The sequence below is a fragment of the Spinacia oleracea genome, chromosome 1 (assembly GCF_020520425.1).
Source record: "Spinacia oleracea cultivar Varoflay chromosome 1, BTI_SOV_V1, whole genome shotgun sequence".
In the NCBI taxonomy this organism is placed as follows: Eukaryota; Viridiplantae; Streptophyta; class Magnoliopsida; order Caryophyllales; family Amaranthaceae; genus Spinacia; species Spinacia oleracea.
This window is the reverse complement of record NC_079487.1, coordinates 52,011,643-52,034,791: the sequence shown is the minus strand read 5'-3', so window position 1 is coordinate 52,034,791 and position 23,149 is coordinate 52,011,643. Positions and strand designations below refer to the sequence as shown.

At 35.7% G+C, this 23,149-nt stretch overlaps 1 long non-coding RNA gene across 7 annotated transcripts; it reads left to right on the top strand.

The window, feature by feature from the left end:
- The first annotated feature begins 18,938 nt into the window (after positions 1-18,938).
- Positions 18,939-22,883, top strand: LOC130469124 (uncharacterized). Of its 7 annotated transcripts, none has more exons than XR_008929630.1 (6): positions 18,939-19,194; positions 20,467-20,499; positions 20,587-20,678; positions 21,839-21,988; positions 22,103-22,212; positions 22,499-22,883. It is a non-coding gene; the product is annotated as an uncharacterized lncRNA (long non-coding RNA). The 7 variants fall into 7 exon arrangements; XR_008929590.1 differs by having other exon boundaries at positions 18,941-19,194; positions 21,822-21,940; positions 22,106-22,212; XR_008929628.1 differs by having other exon boundaries at positions 18,941-19,194; positions 21,822-21,940.
- Positions 22,884-23,149: the final 266 nt, after the last annotated feature.

Sequence of the window (23,149 nt, the reverse complement as noted above, 5' to 3'; positions counted from 1 at the left end):
CGCGTGTGGGCAGCAAGCGAGCTGCGCCACAACGCGCACTGCCTCGCGCAAGAGCGCGCAGCCTCGGGCGCAGCGAGCGCAAGCTCGCGTGCCACGAGCGCTGCGCCCAGCGTTGCTCGCGCGCACAGCGAGCGCTGGCTCGCGCCCAGCGAGCGATGGCTCGCGCGCACAGCGAGCGATGTCGCGCGCCCAGCGAGCGATGGCTCGCGTGCGACGAGCACTGGCGCGCGCGCAGCAAGCACCACAGCGTGCGATGGCTTGCGATGGAGATGCAGCAGCTATGCGACGAGCGCATGGGCTGCGCGCACATGGCCAGCGATGGCTGTGTGCGAGCGGTCCATGGGCGTGCAATGCGTAGGGTGTTTGCGTTACGATTAGATCGTTTTGAATGTTTAATTTGAAAGTTTCAGTTCACGTAATTTTAATTAATTTTAAAATTAATTAATTTAAATTATTTTCTTGGATTTTAATTTTGAATATTGTAATTATAATAAATTTTATTTATTCTAATTATTTTACTAAAATTAAAATCATGAATTAATTTAAATACGACTGAAATTAAATTAAACTTTTTGGATTCAATTATAAATTTATATGAGCTTTAAATTTTAATTAAATTTGTATGTTTCCGGTTAGACTAGAAATACATTTTTATGTTTAAAATTAGTAAAGCATATGAATTTATTGGTTTAAGTGGGAGCGCTTTTTAGTCATAAACTCTTGATTAGGTCTACAAATCCTTAAGGTTAAAACAACTTGATTAGAATTAATAAGGACTGAATAATTGGTAGATTATTGGTGCCCTTGATTAATTGCTGCAAATGTTTACGTGATGCATAATGTGTTTTACTAATCAGCTATGTGGGCCATTCATGATAATGAATGGGTGAATGGTATATATTGTATATGTACTGTTTTGCAGGTTATGAAGTGACTAGTATGGCCCAAATAGGATAGAAAATATGGTCTGCGTACCATTAATTTGAATGTAATTGGTCTGAAGTACCAAAGTTATTTTTCAATTCAAATATGGTCTGCGTACCATCAAATAGTTGTAATTAGTTATAGCTTATCCTATTTGAAGAAAATGGTGCCTCCCACGGAGATTTTCAAGACGGACTTTGAAGTTAAAGCTTCAAGATGAAGTCGGGCCATACTAGATCACAAATATCTTATGCATGTTTTAAGTTATTTATTGCTTTTAAATATGTCTTAAAATGCATGAGATCAAAAGCTTGATTATGTTGCATGATTAAGGATTTTAGTTCACTTAAAATCTAACCAACATAGTAAGAGCCTTAAGTTCCAAACTTAAAAAATTGAGTTAAAAGGTGCCATGCCAAAATATACACTTGCTTGGATATCCTTTACATCAATCTAGTAATAGTTTTCGCTCAGCGAGGTATTACTTATTGGTCCTAAAGGGGCAAGGTACACAAATAATTGTGAGTACATGTTAGTTTTGGTGAAACTCAACGATATAAGTAAGGAGTCCTTTTATGTCGTGGCAAAATCGATAGGTTTACCTAATAAGTTCTTAGACGTACCTATCAACCAAGAATAGTTTCTAGACTATTAGCAAAAGGCTTTTGCTTACCTAAGATGTTTTAGGACTAAGTCGACAAACTGTGCTTAGTTCTTCAATGATTTTAGGATCTTGGAATCATTTTATTCACACCTGCCGGAACACATAATTCGAATAAAATGCTAATGACTTGTTTAAATTGCATGATTGCTTTCATTTTCAAGTTATTATTCATGATCAATGTTTAGACTTTGCATGCTTCAATGTATGTTTTAATTATTGTTTATAATTAAATATCTTGCACTGCAATAAATCATTTTAGAAAGGTAACAGTAAATTTCCTCGATTGGTAGTGAATCCAAGAACGATTCACGGAAAAGAGAGAAAGTGAGCAATTTAAAATGTACGTTTCTTATATCAACTTTTATGGTTGTTTTCGAATATCAAAATCGAATGGCAAACCAATTGGTGCTTGTGAATTCAATATACAATGTAGTTTTGAGATCATAAAGCATTGAGTTTAAACGCTCAGCCTTACCAATGGTTAACAACCTAATATCTTTGTCCATTTATTTTTCGAATGAGTCTAGTCCCTAGACATTCGAATAGATCGATACTTAGAGAACTTTAGAAGCTTCTGGTAAGATCATCTAGTTGAAACAAAATATTCAACATAAATTAAAATGGTAAAGAACCTTGTTGGTGACATTGGACATGTCTAACAAAGTATAAAAGTCAACACTAAAGAATTCAATTCTTAAGACTATAAGAAAGGGTACAAGAAATAGGAAAACAAAGAAAATATGAAAGGAATTTACGATTCCGTTTCTACCTATAACTTTATGTTTAAAGAGAAGTGACCTAGCAATCAAACTTCCTTGGTATCATATACCGCTTGAGGTTCTTACTTCGGTAATAACTCAAACAATGGAAGCTAGGATACACTAATGACCTACAAGTGGGAAATGAAGCATGGCAATGCTACATTAGTTGTAGGGTCATCTAGTTTGTTTTAAGTCCTTTCAAAGGCTGGAACTTAATGGCTATTTTGTTCCATAATCAGCATACCTAAATTTCTGTTTTCAAACACAGAAAGACTCACATTCAAGAAAAACAAAAACAATGTTTGTTTGTTTATTTGAATGAAATGGTCAATTACAGGTTGAGTCAATATGCTTGATTAAAACAAACAACTCTTTAAAGAACTTTACTAGGTTCAAATCAACCCCTTGATTTGAGTTCCACTAATCTTTGGCATTGTTGCTTAGACCATATCAATAAGTTAACATTCAAAATTTCTATTTTGATGGAATTTTGAAAGTTGATTGATTTCTAGATCATTCAAGACAACAAGTCTTACTTGTTGAAAGTAACAAAAGATATGAACTATTGTTAGAACGCCTAGACAATAGAGTTCAAAGCTAAAGAAAGATTTTATGACTTTATTATTTCACATGGATTTGAGTGAATATAGGTTTATTTATTCAAATATGATATAAGTTGAATCTGTTTGGCTAGTTCAAAGATTCAGAAGTATAAAATCCACTTGGCAAGAAATCATAAAGATCTAGGTTAGATCATGTTGATGATTACTTGAGACCAAATATGATCATCAATGATTGTGTGTTGTAATTTCACAATCTAGGTCCATAAGATATGGCATATCTTAGTTGGAATAATCGAAGTCAATTAGTACTTGATTCGATCAATGATCATAAAGACTTTTCCTATAATTTCTAAAACAAAATGCTCAACTACCACCAAACTAAACCAAATTCGTCAAAGCTATTGAAAAGTAATTTCAAAATATCTTTTCATAATATATCTAAAGAGTTCCTAAACTCAGTGGGAGCTTAGTGTTTGTTATTCAACAAACTAAGGCCCCAAGTATAGATATATGTTTCATTGTGATTTATTCAAATGAGACACAAGGGTATTGTTTCTACCACGAATTTTTGAGAACATAATGTTTGTTTGCTTGAAATGATGTCCTTTTGGAGATTCGTTTCCAAAATGACAAGTGGGAGAAAATAGACCTCGAAAGTCTTCGAGGCGAACAACAAACATAAACGGACATTCCGGAGGCTTTTCGAAGTGCTTCAGAAAATCCGAACTTATCCTTTAAAGACTTTAGAAGTGGCTTTAAAGAATAGAAATCTCTTAGAAGACTTTACAAGTGCTTCAAGGAGAACAGAATATTCAAAGGACTTTCAAGTGGCTATTGATATTCTATTGTTTGATGTTCTATACCCAAGTAGGCATAGAGTTCAAGTCACTGAAACTATGAGATTCTTCTATTAAATAGTGAAGAATCATGGAGTTCAGGTCACTGAAGCTATGCGATTCTTCTATTAGATAGTGAAGAAACCTACAACTTGCAGTCAAACTATTATCATGTAGATTAATGAGTTTGTGACTTGTAAGAAAGCTATGACGAAACCCAGATTCCCTAAAATGGTTAGAGGCCATATATAGACTCAAATGTTTAAATGGTTAGAGGCCATAAAACGTACTCAATGTTTTGATGACAAAATTGAAATTTTGTTGATTTGCAAGAATAGTTTCACACCTATTGGTTGCAAGTTTGTTTTAAGGATAAAAACCATCAAACATGGAATTGTGTTCACACACAAAGCTAGATTAGTTGCTAAAGGTTACAAGAAAATTCATGGCATGGATTGTGTTGAAACCTCATGCATAATCGTGACACTCAAGTCTATAACTCAAGCAATGATTGCATATTGGTACATATGACAACTGGATGACAAAACTTATTCCTCAATCAAATGTTGGAAGAAAACTACGTACATGGCATGTCATAGGATTTGTGGATCCAAATAAATGCTTGAAAAGGAATGCTAACTTATGAAATCTAAGTACAGATTTAAGCAAGCAATTGGGAATTGGAACTGTATTTTAGTGAAGCTAATAAGCATTTTAGTTTCATAAAATTTACATGATTCTTATAGATATATAAGAAGTTTAGTGGGAGTACATAAAAACTTAATTGGTCCTGTGTGTATCACACACATATCTCTCTATTGTGAAATAACATTCAAATGCTAATGACTTAGATTTGAAATTATTCATCAATGCTGGACCAAGGCGAAACTTAGTACATACTGGGTATTAAGATCTATTTACAAAGATCTTATGATATTGTTTTGGATTAAGTGATGGCATTTACTAAATCAAACACGAAAGTCTCCATTGGAGATATTCGACCCATGTGAATAAACCTAAGTAAAGGATGTTTGAACTATGTATAAGCATTTACTAAGTTAAACATCAAAGAGTCTAAATGAGATTCATAACCTATATTATATGTCAAAGAATTTAGCTGAATTTAGTATCTACTAAAACTAGATAAGCTAAAGTTACATGAATAGAATTCAATTGGGAAAAATTCTGCAAAAGAATTTATCATGTATGATATAATATGAGGATCGCCAAAAACGTATCGTATGACTTTAGGCACGACGAACATATACCAACCTCTATTGATCTAAGTAAAGATCAACTAGATTGAGATCAAGAATACTTATGGTACTTGAAAAGGTACATAGGAACAGTTCTTGATTCAAGGAAATAAAGATATGCTAAATATTGATGCTACACGCATAAACACTGGCAAAGGATCAAGCAAGACCCTTTGGAGTTAACCATTGATAAGGACGAGCTATAGAGCATCGTGTTTAGAAAATGGCAACATGGGTTGGAGACCATGAGTTGTTGCGTGGGAAATTAAAATAATAATTTCTATGTTCTAAGATATAGTTGGAGAATCTTCCACATATCTATGAACTGCCTGGATAGGTAAATCCAAACAAAGCATCACTAGCAACCTATACAGTTGAAGTAAAAGTGATTATTGCCTAAGAAGCAATAAAACAGGGTTGTTTAAAGTTCTTCACTGAACTTGGGTAGATCACCTATCTGCTGGCTTGATGGTTCTTCATTGAAAAATGCGTAGAACCACTCTTGAAGCAAGAAAAACGTCTGCTAACTTGATGGTTCTTCATTGAAAAATGAGTAAAACCACCATCGAAGTAAGAAAGACTAGATCACATAATAAACAAACTCGAAAAGATCTTATCATCATATCTCGAAGAACATTCGATGAAAAGGATATTAAGATTGGCAAAGCATGATAACTAAACCTATGCAACAAGTGAGAAGCAACACTCACGTTGTAGCACTGGAAATCAAGCATAGCTTTGAATTCCATAAATTGTTTTAGAAGATGGGTTTGAGGCCCATGGTTATAAAACATTGGGGTTGAACATTTATCATATATGAAATGTATTTTCATATTCCATTTAATCTTGGTTTAGTATTAAATGATGAGTCCCTTCAAATTTGACGATATATTCAAGATAGACTGTCAGGACCAGTCCTGTGACTAAGAAATGTCTATCAAGTGAACTTGAATGTCAAAAGTTGAAAATGGTCCCTAGTCGGAGTTTTCTATAAAATTGGACGCATAGAAAACGTTAGACGATTAGAATGCAAGATGACTAGTAGTTCTGTTTCTTGAACTATGTGGACATGGCAATGTCATAATCATTTGCATAGATACTTACTTTGGGAAGACTAGTATCGGACAAGACCTATGAAACTTTACTGTAAGAGATAAAAATCTGTCATAAGTAAATTTCATTAAATTATTAGACACTAAATCCTCAATACCTGAGTGATTTGAGATTACTTGTTTGAGAACTGGTTGCTTTGACGTTGACCAACCGTCGCACCGTAAAAGGAGGCTATAAAGGCAACGCTCAGGTAATCACCTATCAAACGAAGTCTAATCTCAAGATCGCAAGATTGGGATTGTCCTCCCATAAATCGGGATGAGATGCTTAAAAGTTGTACAAGGCCACTCGGAGAGCTAGAAACTGTGAAATGCATGGCCGTGCTCGGATGAATCATAGGCCATGATTATCTGTTTATTTGATCAGTTGAACTCTGAAACCGAGGAACACCTCTGGACATAATAAGGATGACAACTCTTACCTTATGTTCAAGAGCAAGCATCGAGCGACAAAGGAATTAGGAAATGCACACTTGTCCCTAAGGACAAGTGGGAGACTGAAGGAAATAATGCCCTTGGTCCAAGTATGCATTCTATGTTAAGTCTAATAAATGCGGTTCAGTATTAATTAACAAGTTAATAAATTCAGTGAGATCAAGTGAGCTGAATGCCTAGCTAGAGGCCGCTTCAGTTCAAGTGGAATTAATGATATTAATCCACAGCTTACTCTTGACTGAACCCGTAGGGTCACACAAATAGTACGTAAACGGATCAAGTATTTAATGGCATTAAATACTCTATCTATGGATATTCGGAATCGACGGATCTTGGTTTCAGTGGGAGCTGAGATCGTCACAGGCAAGAAATGAATACTCCGGAAACGATGATATTGCCGGAAACGGAAATATGGATCGTATCGGAAATATAAATATTATCCAAGTCGTAGATGTTGCCGGAAACGGAAACATGGTACGTATCGGAAAATATTATCGGAAATGGAAATATTACCAGAATCGGAAATATTGCCGGAAACGGAAATATTGTCAGAATCGGAAATATTACCGGAATCGGAAAATAATTCCAGAAACGGAAATATTAAATATTTGTTCGAAACGGAAATTAATTCCGGAATCGGAAATGTTAAATATTGTTCGTATCGGAAATGAATTCCGGAATCGGAAATTTAATCGGAAGCGTATCGTACGAATAAGCATCGGACGAGGCCTGCCGGACGAGGGCCCAGTACGAAGCCAGGCCATCGCCCAGCAAGCCAAGCACGCCACACAAACAGCCATGCCAGGCCCAGCGCAAGGCCAGGCCCAGCAGGCCGTGGCAGCGCGCACAGCCACGCAGCGCGCGCGGGTGCTTGCGTGGGCTTGTGGCTCGCGCAGGCCTCGCTGCATGGGCTGCTGCTCGCACGCACGCATGAGCGGCCCATCGTGGCTGCCGTGTGTGTGTGCGTAATTGTTTGTGTTCGTGCACGTTTCCTAAAACGTGCAGAGTTCGGTTAATGATTAAATTCCTAATTCTATTTGATAAATTAATTAAATTAGAGTTCTTGTAGGATTCTAGGTTTAATTAATTTGTATCTGAATAGGATTCCAATTCCCTTTCCATAACCCTATAAATATGTGGCCTGGGTTCACAATTTATAACGAGTTTTAAAAGTATTCAAAGTGAGTTTTTGAGAGAAAAATTCAGCCACACATCTTGCTCAAAAGTGCCGAAAATTCTAGTACCTTAAGGGTGATTCTAGTTGGTCAATCTTAAGGCGGATCCGGACGTGCTGTGGACTATCTACGGAGGGACGACACTTGGAGTCCTAAAGACTTGTTCTTGTTCGGTTCGGGCGCAGCTAGGGAGGGCACGCAACAAAGAGTATGCATCTAAATTATGCTATATGATTATGTGTAAATAATATGTAATCCTGGGTTAATGGTTGTTTCCGCATGATTTATGTAATATCATATGTATCATAACCTAACACTGAGAGCACTAACCAAACCATGGGAGATATGTCGAGAGTGTACTATTGGCTTTAAAGAGAAATTGGGAGATCATCTAGATTTGATTGAATTTTCGCGCATCAATAGTTACCATGCGAGCAGTAAAATGTCTCATGTTGAGACATTGTATGGGAAAGAAGTGAAGAAGTTCTACTTGCTGGAATAATTTTAGTGAAAATATAGTATTAGGGGCAGAACTCGTTGAATAAAAGATGTCCAAAGTCATTCCCTGAGATGAGTTACGAGGGCGTAACTCGTTTTCTTTAAGGGGGGTAGAATGCGATAGAAATTCGCGCTTTTTACCTATTTTTTATGGTATGTTTATGCATTTTATGCTTATTTTTAGCAACTTATACATGTTGGTGCAAAGTAAATAGATTTTCCGCATAAGAAAAAGGTGTTCATGAGTAACACAAGCAATTTTAAGTTGGCAAAAGAGTGCACATGAGTGGCACAAGTACTCCTCCAGTAAGAATAAGTTGAAAACTTTTGAAAAATGTGTGAATTTTCGTGTCAAGTTTCGGGACGAAACTTCTTTTATGAGGGGTATATTGTAATCCCCCGTAATTTTATACATTTTATTAATATATTTTAACATATAGTAATTATATTTAAATAATTTACGAATTTTAGAAATAAATATGTAATTAACGAATATTTATTTTTTATACGTTTTAAATATTTCAACGATTTATGAAATCAAAAATCATTTTAGAATTTTATATTGAAAAGAATTCGAATTACGAAAACCGATTGAATTTAGAAAACCATCCTAATCAGTTTTGGATTCAAGTCCTAAAACTAAATTCTAATCCTAGCCCAAGTTGACAAAGCCCAAAGAAATTAAACCCAAAACTTTTTCCTCCTCCTTGCTTTTCAAGTAAAACTCAAAGCCAAACCCTCCCCTTGCAAACTCACGTGAACCACCAACCCATTCTCCTTCTCTCCTCAGTGTCGTCAACTGCTGTTGCCTAGCCGCCACCACAGTCGTCCCTTCCTTCGTCGTTGTCCCTCTCCGTCACCGCCGGTAATTACGTCCTCCTCCTCTCGTTCGTTCTTCCTCTTGCTCTTGTCTTTCTTTCACGTTTCTCTCCTCCTTAACTCCTTAAGTCTTGTTTTATTTGTGACAGTGAACCAGAACCACCGTGCGTCGGCCACCAGCCGCGCCACCGCCGCTGCTCAGCCGTGAACCTCACCTCCTCCTTCCCTTCTCCATCGCGCACGAACTCGCTCATCCTCCTTCCTTTCTTCCTGCGCAAACCCATCGCAACTCAGCACCACCCAGCGTGGCCCTGTACCGTTGCCGCCACCAGCTGTGTCGCCCTACCGGATCACTGCCTGCTGCCGCCATTGTCGCCGGCCAGCAGCTCCTTCTATTCTTTATTTGGTTATTTCTTTAAACCCTAAACTAATTTTGTGTTTTAATTATGTTTTATTAATATAATTCACGTTTTTATCGAATTAAATTATAGTTTTATCATTAAGCTATGAATTTCATATTATATATTTTGCATGATTAATAATTAAATTTTCAGATTTATATAATTGAATGAAAATAAGGGTTTTAATTATTAGAGGCTTGAATTTTAAGTCTTTAATAGTTTGAAATCATGGTAGGATGACTAGGGATTATGAAATTTATTGTTTCAACGTTCTAGGCATGTTAAATTGGTCTTGGAAAAGTTTTAAACGAGTATATATTGCTGAAAATTTAAAGTATGATGTTTGCGAAGAGTTTTCAACGAATTTCAATCATTGATTTAATAATTATGCTAGGAAATCAAATACTCGAGTTTTGATATTGGGATGGTTCAAAATATGTTTAGGATGCATTTAGAATGCTTTATTATGGTTGCCAATGATTAGAAATTGATTGGGATTACTTGTTGGTTGTTTTAGGCGGAGAATTCTTTTAAGGAGACTTTTGAAAGTGTTAAAGTGGCCTATCGGTTTGTTTACACAAGGTACATACATACCTGTGTGCTTGGAATGTGTGCTAATTGTTGAAACCATGTTGAAATTGTTGATGAACTTGGTTATGTTGAGATTGTTGATGAACTTGGTTATGTTGATATTGTTGATGAACTTGGTCAGGTTGAAATTGCATGTTTAATACTGTTGGATGGACATATTGAACCTATATTGCATTATGAGAATTATAACATGTTAGTATGGATGATTGATGCAAACATGTTTGATTGGGAACACTAGATTACTTTGTATATATTGATTCAGATCGGTTGATTGTTGTTCCCTTTTAGCTTTTCACTACTTTATGAGGGCCGAGGACCTTGTTCAGTAAGTTGAAACCTTATACCCATATAGAGGGATTGAGCAGTATTAAAGGAAAGGTTGGATTTAATTGGAATGAGTCTTGTTTGATACCTTTGTGATCACTTACTTAATTCCAAGATAAAAACAGTTGTGAATAAATGTGGATTGTATGCCTTATGTGATTGTTGAGTCATAAGAGGGTTTCAATTTGTAAATCATGTAAAGTGAAACTGAGTAGCAATAGCTTTAGACTGTGCACGTCTAAAGTGACGGACAAACAGGAGTTGGGGTTCATGGTGGTAGCCCATGGCCTTTATCTCGGACCGGATTGATCACAGTGTCCTATTTTTATTCAAACGTTCCTCGATATCGCAGGTCACTGAGGTTACGGAGTCGCGCCCGTACCTCGTCTTCCTTAGTGAAGCCTCTAGCTAGAAAACTCGGTCCATTGCCTATTTCAATTAAAATTATATTATTGTTATAAAAGTCTAGTCCAGTCTAGCCTAGTCTAGTTAAGTATGGTCGTCAAATTATCATGTTTTGTCTGCCCTTATTTATGTTTATTAGTATCATGATAGGATGGTTCGTTTGATAGTGTCATGTTAGGATCATTATTGCTTTTAGTATGTAGTACTCAGCTTTGCTGATTACGTGCTTTGCTTGTGTGTGTTGATCATGGCTATGCCTTATTGATCCTGTGATGACCCATCTTTGGTGAGCAGTCTCTAAGGATCAATAAGCGTTGCCCATCTACAGGTTTGAAGATGATGCATCATTGGGATCGGGATTAGAGAGCTTGTAGTTAGATTTGCTTTGTTAAATGATTTGGTTTGTTAATTTGGATTTGAAATTGTCGTACTATTCGTATTTCCTTATTTCCGTTAATTGGTTTTTGGACTTATTATGTAATCGATTATTTATAAACCTAAAAGTTAGTTTTCTGTTTTCCGCTGCAAAATTCTAAATAAGCCGTTACGTTTTTACACGGGAGATAATACTTTGATAATTATCTATAGTTATATTTATAAAAGGTTATTTTAGAAAAAGGGAATTGTCGGGGTGTTACAAAGTGGTATCTAGAAGCTTATGGTTTTACTTCAATGATTTTTAGGCGCCTAAACTACCTATTTTCCTAAAACGAATTTCCTAGAATTGAGCTTCTACTTATTACATCATTCAAAAATGCGTACTTTTTTTTGGGGGACAAAATTCATTTTATTTTGTTTGGAAGCATATTAATATTTCTTATTTAAGTTCGAAATTAACTTATTTATTTGAAACTTTTCGTTTATTCGAATTAAGTACGTTGTTTTCTTTTTGAATTTAATTAAATATTTTTGAAATATTAATAATAATAATAAAAAAAAAATCTTTATTCTATTTATTCGTTTATTATTTATTCGTTTAATAAAATTATTTCTTACTAATCGTCCTTGTTTTATTCTTTAAATTCTTCAATGTTTGACCTACTATGATTTATTATGAGAGATGGGTAATATAGGAAAGGGCATATAAAATAGAAATATTATGTCTGCATTTTATAGTTAGTTCAACATGATTGTATTTTCTCTACTTGTTAAATGTCTATGTCTTTCTCATGCTTTATGATTGCCATTGTTCTTACTTATTGTATTATGGGATTGTACGGTAAGCCGAGAGTACTAATTACTAACATAAGGACTATGTTTAACTGTGATAGATCACTAACCATGTCTGGCATAGAAGAAAATAGAGTAGGGAGCCACTCCAACCCTATCGTTCTGAGCGATGATGAAAATGTGATGAATCAGGAATCTGACAACGATATAATTGAGCGAGAGTGCACTTGGCGCGAGACAATGAGAGTAGGTGTGTTTGGTAGTGATGATGAGTCAATTCGTGAGTATGACCGTGTTGTAGGTCAAACAAAAAGGGATATCTACAATGCTTTTATGAGGGTTGAAACTTATTCTGAACATGAAGAAAGCAAGGACGAGCCTCAACTTGAAGTTCTGCGGAGACCCGCAAGAGGAATAAGACGAGTCTATTATTATAATGCTGACGATGAGGATGAAACTGAATATGATCTATTTATCTCAGAAAACTACGATGAGTCAAAAGATAAAAATGACGATGTTTCTCTCTAGGTTGTTTATTTATTTAGTTGTGTTTGGGAATAAGGTTGGACAATTCGTCCAACAATAGTTTATGTTTATATCATAGAACTTTTAATTTTATTTTGAGGACAGGTGTGTTGTGGATATTTAGGATTGTTATTAACATTCTTTTGAGGAATTAAAGTTAAATGTTTAATTATCCAAGTGGTCAATGATTTAGTTTGTGCACGCGAAGAGGAATAATTTCTTTTATTATTATTATTTGTGATGATTGAATTTGATTTTTTTCCCTCGATCGGATGTCCTTTATGCGAATGTCATTCGCGAATGATCGGGGAGAATTATTTGGAATGATTGTTGCACCTTCGTAAATGATTTTATGTGAATATTGTTTATTGATGCGATCTCTATGGTCAAATCAAATATCGCTTGATATAGAATGACATGTAAGTGATGTTTAGAATCTAAGATAGAGTATATTAATTTCAGGTCGTGTTATAGAATGGCCAACAATAATGACTTAGTTGTTGCTATTCGCCTTTTGGCGGAAAAGCTGATCCAAGAGAGAACTGAGCGTCCCGATTCTGCCGGGGACATGTTTGAGAGACTAGCCAAAGTTAAGTCACCATACTTTAAGGGGGAAACTGATCTTAATTTTTAGAGAACTAGGTTAGAGAGTTTGAGAAATTGTTTGAGGCTGTGAACTGTCCTTAGAATATGAGAGTGGGTCAAGTTGTCATGTATTTGAAAGACGAAGTTGATTTATGGTGGAGAGAGAATAGAGTTAGTCTTAGCACTGCTGAGAGATTCAATTAGGATTCAATTGTTACTGCCTTAAGGGAAAGTTTTACCCTACCTTTTATGAGAAAGCAAAAAGTTTAGGAATTCGTAAACCTTAGTATGTGGAGCATGACCATTGCCGATTACTATAGCAAATTTATAGCACTTTCGTGGTTTGCACCTGAGGTTGTAGCCACATAGGAGCTAAAGGCTTTGAGGTTTAAGCAAGGTTTGATTGAGGAGATCCAATTAGGATTAGGTGGGGAAACCTTTACATCTTTGGATATTGTGTATGTGAAAGTTGCTCATATTTATGGTTTGCAGTCTAGAAGGGACAAGAAAAATATTGTTCTTGGGAGAAAAGAAAAATGTTTAATGCTGGGGAAAACCAAGGGAATTTCAAGAGGAATATGAATGAAAATGGGAATGGGAATGGATATGGAAACTTTCAAGGAAGGAACAAACAGGGGCACAACAATAGGAACCAATCTGAGAGAGTGTATCACTGTAAGATGTGCAATAACAACCATCCTGGTAGGAATTGTAAGGGAGAATTAATGAACGGTAACTATTGTCAGAAAAAGGGGCATAGGAAGTATGAGTGCTTTACTAAGCGGAAAAAGGAACAAAATGGTAATGAGAGTGGTAACCAGGTGAAGTCGGGATTTAACCAGTCAAGAAATTAGAGTTTGGAGCCTATATGGTCGCAAGACAGCCAAGGAAACCTCCATAAGTTTACTAATTAGAATAACAACCATAACAAGGCCCCGGGTAAACTGTATGTGATAAGTCGAAATGAAGATGAACGACCTGTTGACTTAGTTTCTGTTACTTTCCTATTAACTCCGTGCTAGTTAGAAAGTTATTTGATTCAGGGAAAGCTTATTCTTTTGTTTCGTCACCTCTTATTAAGAGTCCGAAGTTAGTAGATTTTGAGGTGATTGATTTACCCATTAGTATTCCTACTGTTGTAACCATAAGGTGTACCAAATTGTTTAAGAACTTGCCTTGTGAACTATTTTTCGGTTGTGTGAGCTAGATGTGAGTTAAGAAGTCGGAATGAAGATCGAGGATGTTGCCATTGTGAGTGGATTCATTGATGTGTTTCCGAGTGAAATTGCAAGTATGTTACCAGCTAGAGCATTTGAGTTCACTATAGAGTTAAATCCTGAAACGACACCTATAAATGATCTAATTAGGACACAATTGCAAGAGTTGTTTCGTTAAGGAGTATATTAGGCCTAGTGCGTCACCGTGGGGAGCTCCTGTGTTGTTTATTAAGGAGAAAGATAAGAGTATGGAATTATGCATCGAATTTAGGGAACTAAACACCATCAAGAACAAGTACCCTTTGCCTAGGATAGATGACATGTTGGATTAATTGAATTGGGCGAGTGTGTTCTCGAAGACTGATTTGTGTTTGAAGTACCACCAATTGAGAATAGCTGATAAGGGCCTAAGACCTCATTAGGATTCGTATTGTCATTATGGGTTTAGAATAATGTCTTTTGGGTCAAACAATGCACCTGCATTAATTATGGAGTTGATGAATGAGATTTTCTACGAATTCCGAATTAAGTTCGTTATTATGTTATTGATGACATCCTGATTTATTCAAGGAATGAGAAAGAGCATGACAAACACTTGAGGATTATTTGGAGACGCTTAGAAAGAATCTAGTTTTATTAAATGAAGTATACAAATCTTGAAGTTATGTGTGTATAAGTGACACCGAAGGAAAAGTGAAGGATTGAATTGATTGAAAACTACGTTACGTAAGGGAATAAATCTAAGAGAAGATTTGAGTGGTCCAGGATCGTTTGAAATCAATTGTTGTCTTGAAAATATGGGAATGTATGAATTGGTGAAAGTGCTAAGAGTTAAGCCCAAAAGTTATACACCCTTGAAAAGCGTAATGAGGTTCGGTAAAAAGGAAAAGTTGAATAGAAAGAGTTTCTGTAGATCATGCTAAAATTCAAGCTGTGAGTGAGTGACCTACTCCAAAGAACGTGTTCGATATTTGAAGTTTTCTAAGCCTAGATGACTATTATAGGAGGTTGTGAAAGAATTTTCGAAGAAAGCAAAACCAGTGACCAACTTGTTGAAAAAGGAATCGAAATTCAAGTGGAGTGAGAAATGTGAAGAAGCTTCCCAGATTTTAAAGGAATGTTTGACTTCCGCACTCGTTGTCGTGTTAGTTGAAACCTTATGAGGCTAATTAACCTACTCATGACCTATAGCTAGCTGCTATTATGTTCGCTTTGAGGTTTAGAGACATTACCTTTAGGGGAAAACATTTGAGATCCTTACCGACCATAAAAGTCTGAAATTTGGGGGAAATGTCCAGTTGAATCTTGGGACAACATTGAAAATGATACTGCTTTCCACCCTGCAACCGATGGTCAGCCTGAGAGCACTAACCAAACCATGGGAGATATGTCAGGAGTGTACTATTGGCTTTAAAGAGAAATTGGGAGATCATCTAGATTTGATTGAATTTTCGCGCATCAATAATTACCATGCGAGCAGTAAGATGTCTCATGTTGAGACATTGTATGGGAAAGAAGTGAAGAAGTTCTACTTGCTGGAATGATTTTAGTGAAAATATAGTATTAGGGGCAGAATTCGTTGAATAAAAGATGTCCAAAGTCATTCCCTGAGATGAGTTACGAGGGCGTAACTCGTTTTCTTTAAGGGGGGTAGAATGCGATAGAAATTCGCGCTTTTTACCTATTTTTTATGGTATGTTTATGCATTTTATGCTTATTTTTAGCAACTTATACGTGTTGGTGCAAAGTAAATAGATTCTCCGCATAAGAAAAAGGTGTTCATGAGTAACACAAGCAATTTTAAGTTGGCAAAAGAGTGCACATGAGTGGCACAAGTACTCCTCCAGTAAGAATAAGTTGAAAACTTTTGAAAAATGTGTGAATTTTCGTGTCAAGTTTCGGGACGAAACTTCTTTTAAGAGGGGTATATTGTAATCCCCCGTAATTTTATACATTTTATTAATATATTTTAACATATAGTAATTATATTTAAATAGAATTTACAAATTTTAGAAATAAATATGTAATTAACGAATATTTATTTTTTATACGTTTTAAATATTTCAACGATTTATGAAATCAAAAATAATTTTAGAATTTTATATTGAAAAGAATTCGAATTACGGAAACCGATTGAATTTAGAAAACCATCCTAATCAGTTTTGGATTCAAGTCCTAAAACTAAATTCTAATCCTAGCCCAAGTTGACAAAGCCCAAAGAAATTAAACCCAAAATTTTTTCCTCCTCCTTGCTTTTCACGTAAAACTCAAAGCCAAACCCTCCCCTCGCAAACTCACGTGAACCACCAACCCATTCTCCTTCTCTCCTCAGTGTCGTCAACTGCTGTTGCCTAGCCGCCACCACAGTCGTCCCTTCCTCCGTCGTTGTCCCTCTCCGTCATCGCCGGTAATTACGTCCTCCTCCTCTCGTTCGTTCTTCCTCTTGTTCTGGTCTTTCTTTCACGTTTCTCTCCTCCTTAACTCCTTAAGTCTTGTTTTATTTGTTATAGTGAACCAGAACCACCGTGCTTCGGCCACCAGCCGCGCCACCGCCACTGCTAAGCCACGAACCTCACCTCCTCCTTCCCTTCTCCATCGCGCAAGAACTCGCTCATCCTCCTTCCTTGCTTCCTGCGCAAACCCATCGCAACTCAGCACCACCCAGCGTGGCCCTGTACCGTTGCCGCCACCAGCTGTGTGGCCCTACCGGACCACTGCCTGCTGCTGCCATTGTCGCCGGCCAGCAGCTCCTTCTATTCTTTATTTGGTTATTTCTTTAAACCCTAAACTAATTTTGTGTTTTAATTATGTTTTATTAATATAATTCACGTTTTTATCGAATTAAATTATAGTTTTATCATTAAGCAATGAATTTCAGATTATATATTTTGCATGATTAATAATTTAATTTTCAGATTTATATAATTGAATGAAAATAAGGGTTTTAATTATTAGAGGCTTGAATTTTAAGTCTTTAATGGTTTGAAATCATGGTAGGATGACTAGGGATTATGAAATTTATTGTTTTAACGTTCTAGGCATGTTAAATTGGTCTTGGAAAAGTTTTAAACGAGTTTATATTGCTGAAAATTTAAAGTATGATGTTTGCGAAGAGTTTTCAACGAATTTCAATCATTGATTTAATAAATATGCTAGGAAATCAAATACTCGAGTTTTGATATTGGGGATGGTTCAAAATATGTTTAGGATGCATTTAGAATGCTTTATTATGGTTGCCAATGATTAGAAATTGATTGGGATTACTTGTTGGTTGTTTTAGGCGGAGAATTCTTTTTAGGCGACTTTTGAAAGTGTTAAAGTGGCCTATCGGTTTGTTTACACAAGGTACGTACATACCTGTGTGCTTGGAATGTGTGCTAATTGTTGAAACCATGTTGAAATTGTTGATGAACTTGGTTATGTTGAGATTGTTGATGAACTTGGTTATGTTGATATTGTTGATGAACTTGGTCAGATTGAAATTGCATGTTTAATACTGTTGGATGGACATATTGAACCTATATTGCATTATGAGAATTATAACATGTTAGTATGGATGATTGATGCAAACATGTTTGATTGGGAACACTAGATTACTTTGTATATATTGATTCAGATCGGTTGATTCTTGTTCCCTTTTAGCTTTTCACTACTTTATGAGGGTCGAGGACCTTGTTCAGTAAGTTGAAACCTTATACCCATATAGAGGGGTTGAGCAGTATTAAAGGAAAGGTTGGATTTAATTGGAATGAGTCTTGTTTGATACCTTTGTGATCACTTACTTAATTCCAAGATAAAAGCAATTGTGAATAAATGTGGATTGTATTCCTTATGTGATTGTTGAGTCATAACAGGGTTTCAATTTGTAAATCATGTAAAGTGAAACTGAGTAGCAATAGCTTTAGACTGTGCACGTCTAAAGATACGGACAAACAGGAGTCGGGGTTCATGGTGGTAGCCCATGGCCTTTATCTCGGACCGGATTGATCACCGTGTCCTATTTTTATTCAAACGTTCCTCGATATCGCAGGTCACTGAGGTTACGGAGTCGCGCCCGTACCTCGTCTTCCTTAGTGAAGCCTCTAGCTAGAAAACTCGGTCCATTGCCTATTTCAATTAAAATAATATTATTGTTATAAAAGTCTAGTCCAGTCTAGCCTAGTCTAGTTAAGTATGGTCGTCAAATTATCATGTTTTGTCTGCCCTTATTTATGTTTATTAGTATCATGATAGGATGGTTCGTTTGATAGTGTCATGTTAGGATCATTATTGCTTTTAGTATGTAGTACTCAGCTTTGCTGATTACGTGCTTTGCTTGTGTGTGTTGATCATGGCTATGCCTTATTGATCCTGTGATGACCCATCTTTGGTGAGCAGTCTCCACTACTACAAAAGTTAGAATATGTAACGCTAAATAGAGTACGGTTAAGTGTTTTAAGCGTTTCATAGGATAATAGAATACGGTTTTCTCTAATAACAGTTCTATGGGAGAAAGAATACAGAACGGTTACATCACTTAACCGTTTCATATTTTTTACCATAATAAAAAAAAAATATTTAATATATACAATATTTAAATCAATAACATATAGAGCGGTGTTTTAAGTCCTTGATAACTGCGTACTATATTCTCATTAAAAAAAAAAAAAACTAATTCTGCGGGATTAAATTAATCAAACCTTAGAATAAAAAACCTCTAGCAAAACCAAAACCTAAACATTCTACTCTATCTCCTACAAAACCTTAACCATAATCGTGCAAAACAAAAACCCTTCTAACAAAACCCCCAAATTCAATCTCCCGCAAAATCTAGACTATAATCGCGCACCACCACCAGATCACCGCCGCACAAATGTACCGCCACCGCGCTACTGTTCCGCTGCTTCTTTTCAACCTCTGGTGACCATCGCCTCTCCACACTCCGAATTTCGAGGTTAGTATTCTTAGTTTTGTTCTAAATCTTTATCCTGCAACTAATAATGTTCTTAATTACGAAATTGTAATGTCGAATTGATGTTTTAGGTCGAATCATAAAGGAGGGTGTAATAATTAAATCGAATTACATTTAATTTAGTAGGATTATTGCAAAAAAATCTGGTGAATTTAGTCAAATTAAACTGAATTTTTTAGTTAATATGATTTAAGTTTGATTAAATTGAAATTTGCAGTTAGGGAAAGAAAGGGGATAATGAAAAATTGAATTCTTCAAGGATCTGGATTATCTTTGAATTTTCTACTTTTAGTACTGATTTGTTGTCTATTGAGTGTTATATGTAGATGCAATGTGTAGTTGTTAGAATAAGCGCATGCTGCCTTCACCTTTGCCGAAAATCGACAGTGTCGTCAGGACAAGCTCCTGAATAGGCTAAACTGAACAAGTTGTTCTTCAGATCATACCCAATGTGAGCATTCCTTTGTTGGTGAAATGCTAATACGGACACCTTACCCTCACTTTCTTTGAGCCTATAGCCAGGCAATATAACCCTGAGTGCCTTATCCATAAATTTGCATCATATAACATGTAGACGAGGCCATTGAAGTGGAACATCGCCTCTGCAGCTTTGCTGATGAATGTAGTTCATAACACTAATCACGGTACATAATCAGACTAGTCGAGGTGATAGTTTCTTTCCTTCGGGAATCCAAATGTGGTGGACACCCTTAACATTTACCAGACATTGAATATAAATATCAGACCCTTTCTGCCTTATGGATAAAATGCATTTACCTGACCTCCACTCTTAGAAAAAGTTGTATATTTGATGTTCTCTTGATGTTTGAGTAGTGAGGGGGCTCATAATTGGTTGTTTGGTAATTGGTAAGAGTTGAGCGCTGTTTTTCCTGCCCAACAGACGACAATTAAGACTAGCTTAGCACAGCTCTCTGTTTATTCCTTGTAAAGTTAAGCTCAGTTTTCAGGTATAAGTCCTACATAAGGAGTTTTTGTTTACTCCTTGCAACTTAAGTCGATGATGGTTAGTTAGGTTTCGATTAATAGAACAAAGTTGAACTAAAAAGCAATAAAAATAAAATGTATCCTCTTCTTAGATGTTTTCAGAATAATTGCTTTCAGTGAAGTGTATTTATGGTCAATTTTCTGTTGCTGTTTTTTTTCTTTTTTCTATCTTCTTTTGTTTCTATCAATAGTTAACTTTCACATGATTTCTTTAATTGGCTGGTGGCACAAATGCTCACACAATAAAAGGGTTGAAGGAACACAGACTTTTTCAAACCATGAGTAATATTCTGACCCTTTAAGTGTCCTTATTGCTCTAGTTTTGTCTTTAATTGAAATACTTAACCCTTTATTAAACCCGTTTTGCAGGGAACCCGGATGATGAGATCTTGACCTGAGAAATATCTAGTTCATGCAATTCTCTAATTGGTGGTATGGCATATGGTGGCTATGCTAGGAAGGTACGTACAACTATATTACTGAAATGGCAAGGTGGCCAAATAATGTAAATTTGTGTATAAATTTCTATTTGGAGAAACATATTCTTAATAAGACTTTAAAATGGAAAGATGGCTAAAGAAAACCAGCTTCTACTTATCATCTTGTAGCTTCTTTCTTGTTGTCATATATATATATATATATATATATATATATATATATATATATATATATATATATATATATATATATATATATATATATATATATATATATATATATATATATATATATTTGCTCTAGAGAATTTTTACATAACCTGTCTGTCTGCACCTCCCTGCTATAAACTGAAAATTCTACATTTATTGGATCCAAAATGAAATGTCAAGTGAACATACAGACATACTGACATAGTCATGTCTGAATATAGAAGAGCTAGGGTTATCTTAAGTAAATGAGCCTGAGTAACTTAGCAGAAAAGCAGTGGGTGAACTTTTCAGACTGCAGCAAATCAAAGTACACATGTATCATAGTGAATCTTTTCAGACTTTTTCCCTATTTCCTAGATCTTCCCTTGTCCCTAAGCATGTTAACCTTCATTACTACTGAAGTCATTCATTCTCCATTAGGTGTACTTATGCTAGATATGACGCGACTACATTATATACACAGAGTACATGGTAATGATGATTACTAAGGCATTTATTGAGTCTGCTTGACATAAGTCATGAGTCTGCTTACTGAGTCTGCTTACTAAGGCATTTGCTGAGTCTGCTTGGCATTTACATAAGTCAGAGTACATGGTAATGATGATTACTAAGGCATTTACATACGACTTGGGTGTTGTAGTTGACATGCTGACCCACTTGGAGGTAATTCTCTTGGGTTTGCTTGAATATTTAAAGGTCTCCGCTAATTGTTTGACAAACGTTAGAATTTCTGTTGCTTTAATCTTTAGTATGCTATGGGATTGCGTTGTAACAGATCAATCCAAGATTTTGTAGGCTTATTGATAAACATTTTCATTGCTCTAACTATAGTGAGAATGTGAATTTGATGGTACTGAAATTTTATCCCTGTACCGTGCTGCAATTATTTGCTTATATTGTCGAGTAATAGCAAAGATTTGCTTCCATTCCGGTTACTCTTTCTTGATATGTACACAGCGTGACTCTCTACTCAGGTACAAAGGTGTGAAGACTCTAGACCTCTAAAAATTGAGTTGAGAGGAAAATGAACAGTGTGATTCGGATGCATACTGTTTGTGCTAGAGCTTTTGGACCTGGTAAAAGTTACAGATACTCAATTTATCTATCTTGGGGTCAATTTGACAGTAACTGGCATATTAGGGAAATGTGTATCTCATGGAGTCATAAGTGTCGTAGGAAAGTTAGACGCATTGAATTTAATTTGAATGCATCTCATACTGAGCCTATGGCCTTTGTAGCAGATAGAGGAAGGTTTAATTACAAGTTCAATGAAAGAAATACCGAGAAAATTATAGGCAGAATCAGCCACCTGCAGATGAATCTTCACACCTGCATCAATAAACCTGCGGTAAAACTTTTCTTCTTGTATATACTCATTACTTCCTGCTCGCACTTACTTTGCTTGAGTTGAGAAATTTTAAGCGTGACTTAGCACATCTAATTGCAAATATTAGTCATCACTTACTGGTTCTGACCTGCTTGTATATGAACTGTCCTGGTTGTATATGTACTTTCCTGCTTGTATATACTCATCACTTACTGGTTCTGTTGCTTGCTGCATGTTCTTTGTTAAATACTATTTCTGCTTGCTATCATGTTCATTTCTTACTCTTACATTTTAACTTGTCTTGTAGTATTTTATCAAAGCTCCCACGTATTCTCAAACTACGATTGACGAGCTAAGGGAGAGGTGGATCTCATACGTTAGCGAATATCACCGACCAAATAATGATGAAGAGGAAGATCATGATGACGATGATCTATTGTGACTTAAGCTAGCTCAAGGAGATGGTTACCTCAGTTCAGTCCTGCAGATGAACCAAGTCTGGTTTCTGTTGTTGCTGCAGAAGCTGTTGTTGCTACATAATCTGTTCTTGCTGCAGAATCTGTTTTTTTTTGTAGTGATATTGGATTTTTTTTTTGATGTACCTTGGATCATTTATATTTTATCAATGATTAATAGGATTGTTATTGAATAAACAATATTATTTCGTTATTTAATGAAAGGATTTTTGGACAGATCGTGTGGATATCATTTTTATTATATCTTTTTAGATTTGGTTTACATACTAGAATTGTATCCTATTTTAGGGATGCGTGTGCTGCTATTTTTAAATAATATTAAAAAAAGGGGTAGAATATAGAATGGTTGTGTAAGGAAACGACTTTCTATCTTAATATTAAACATGAAGTATATAGTACGCCTATGTACGGAAGATGTTCTGTATCTCAATATTTAACAGAAAGAATAGAGGACGGTTATGTACGGAAGGCGCGCTTTATAA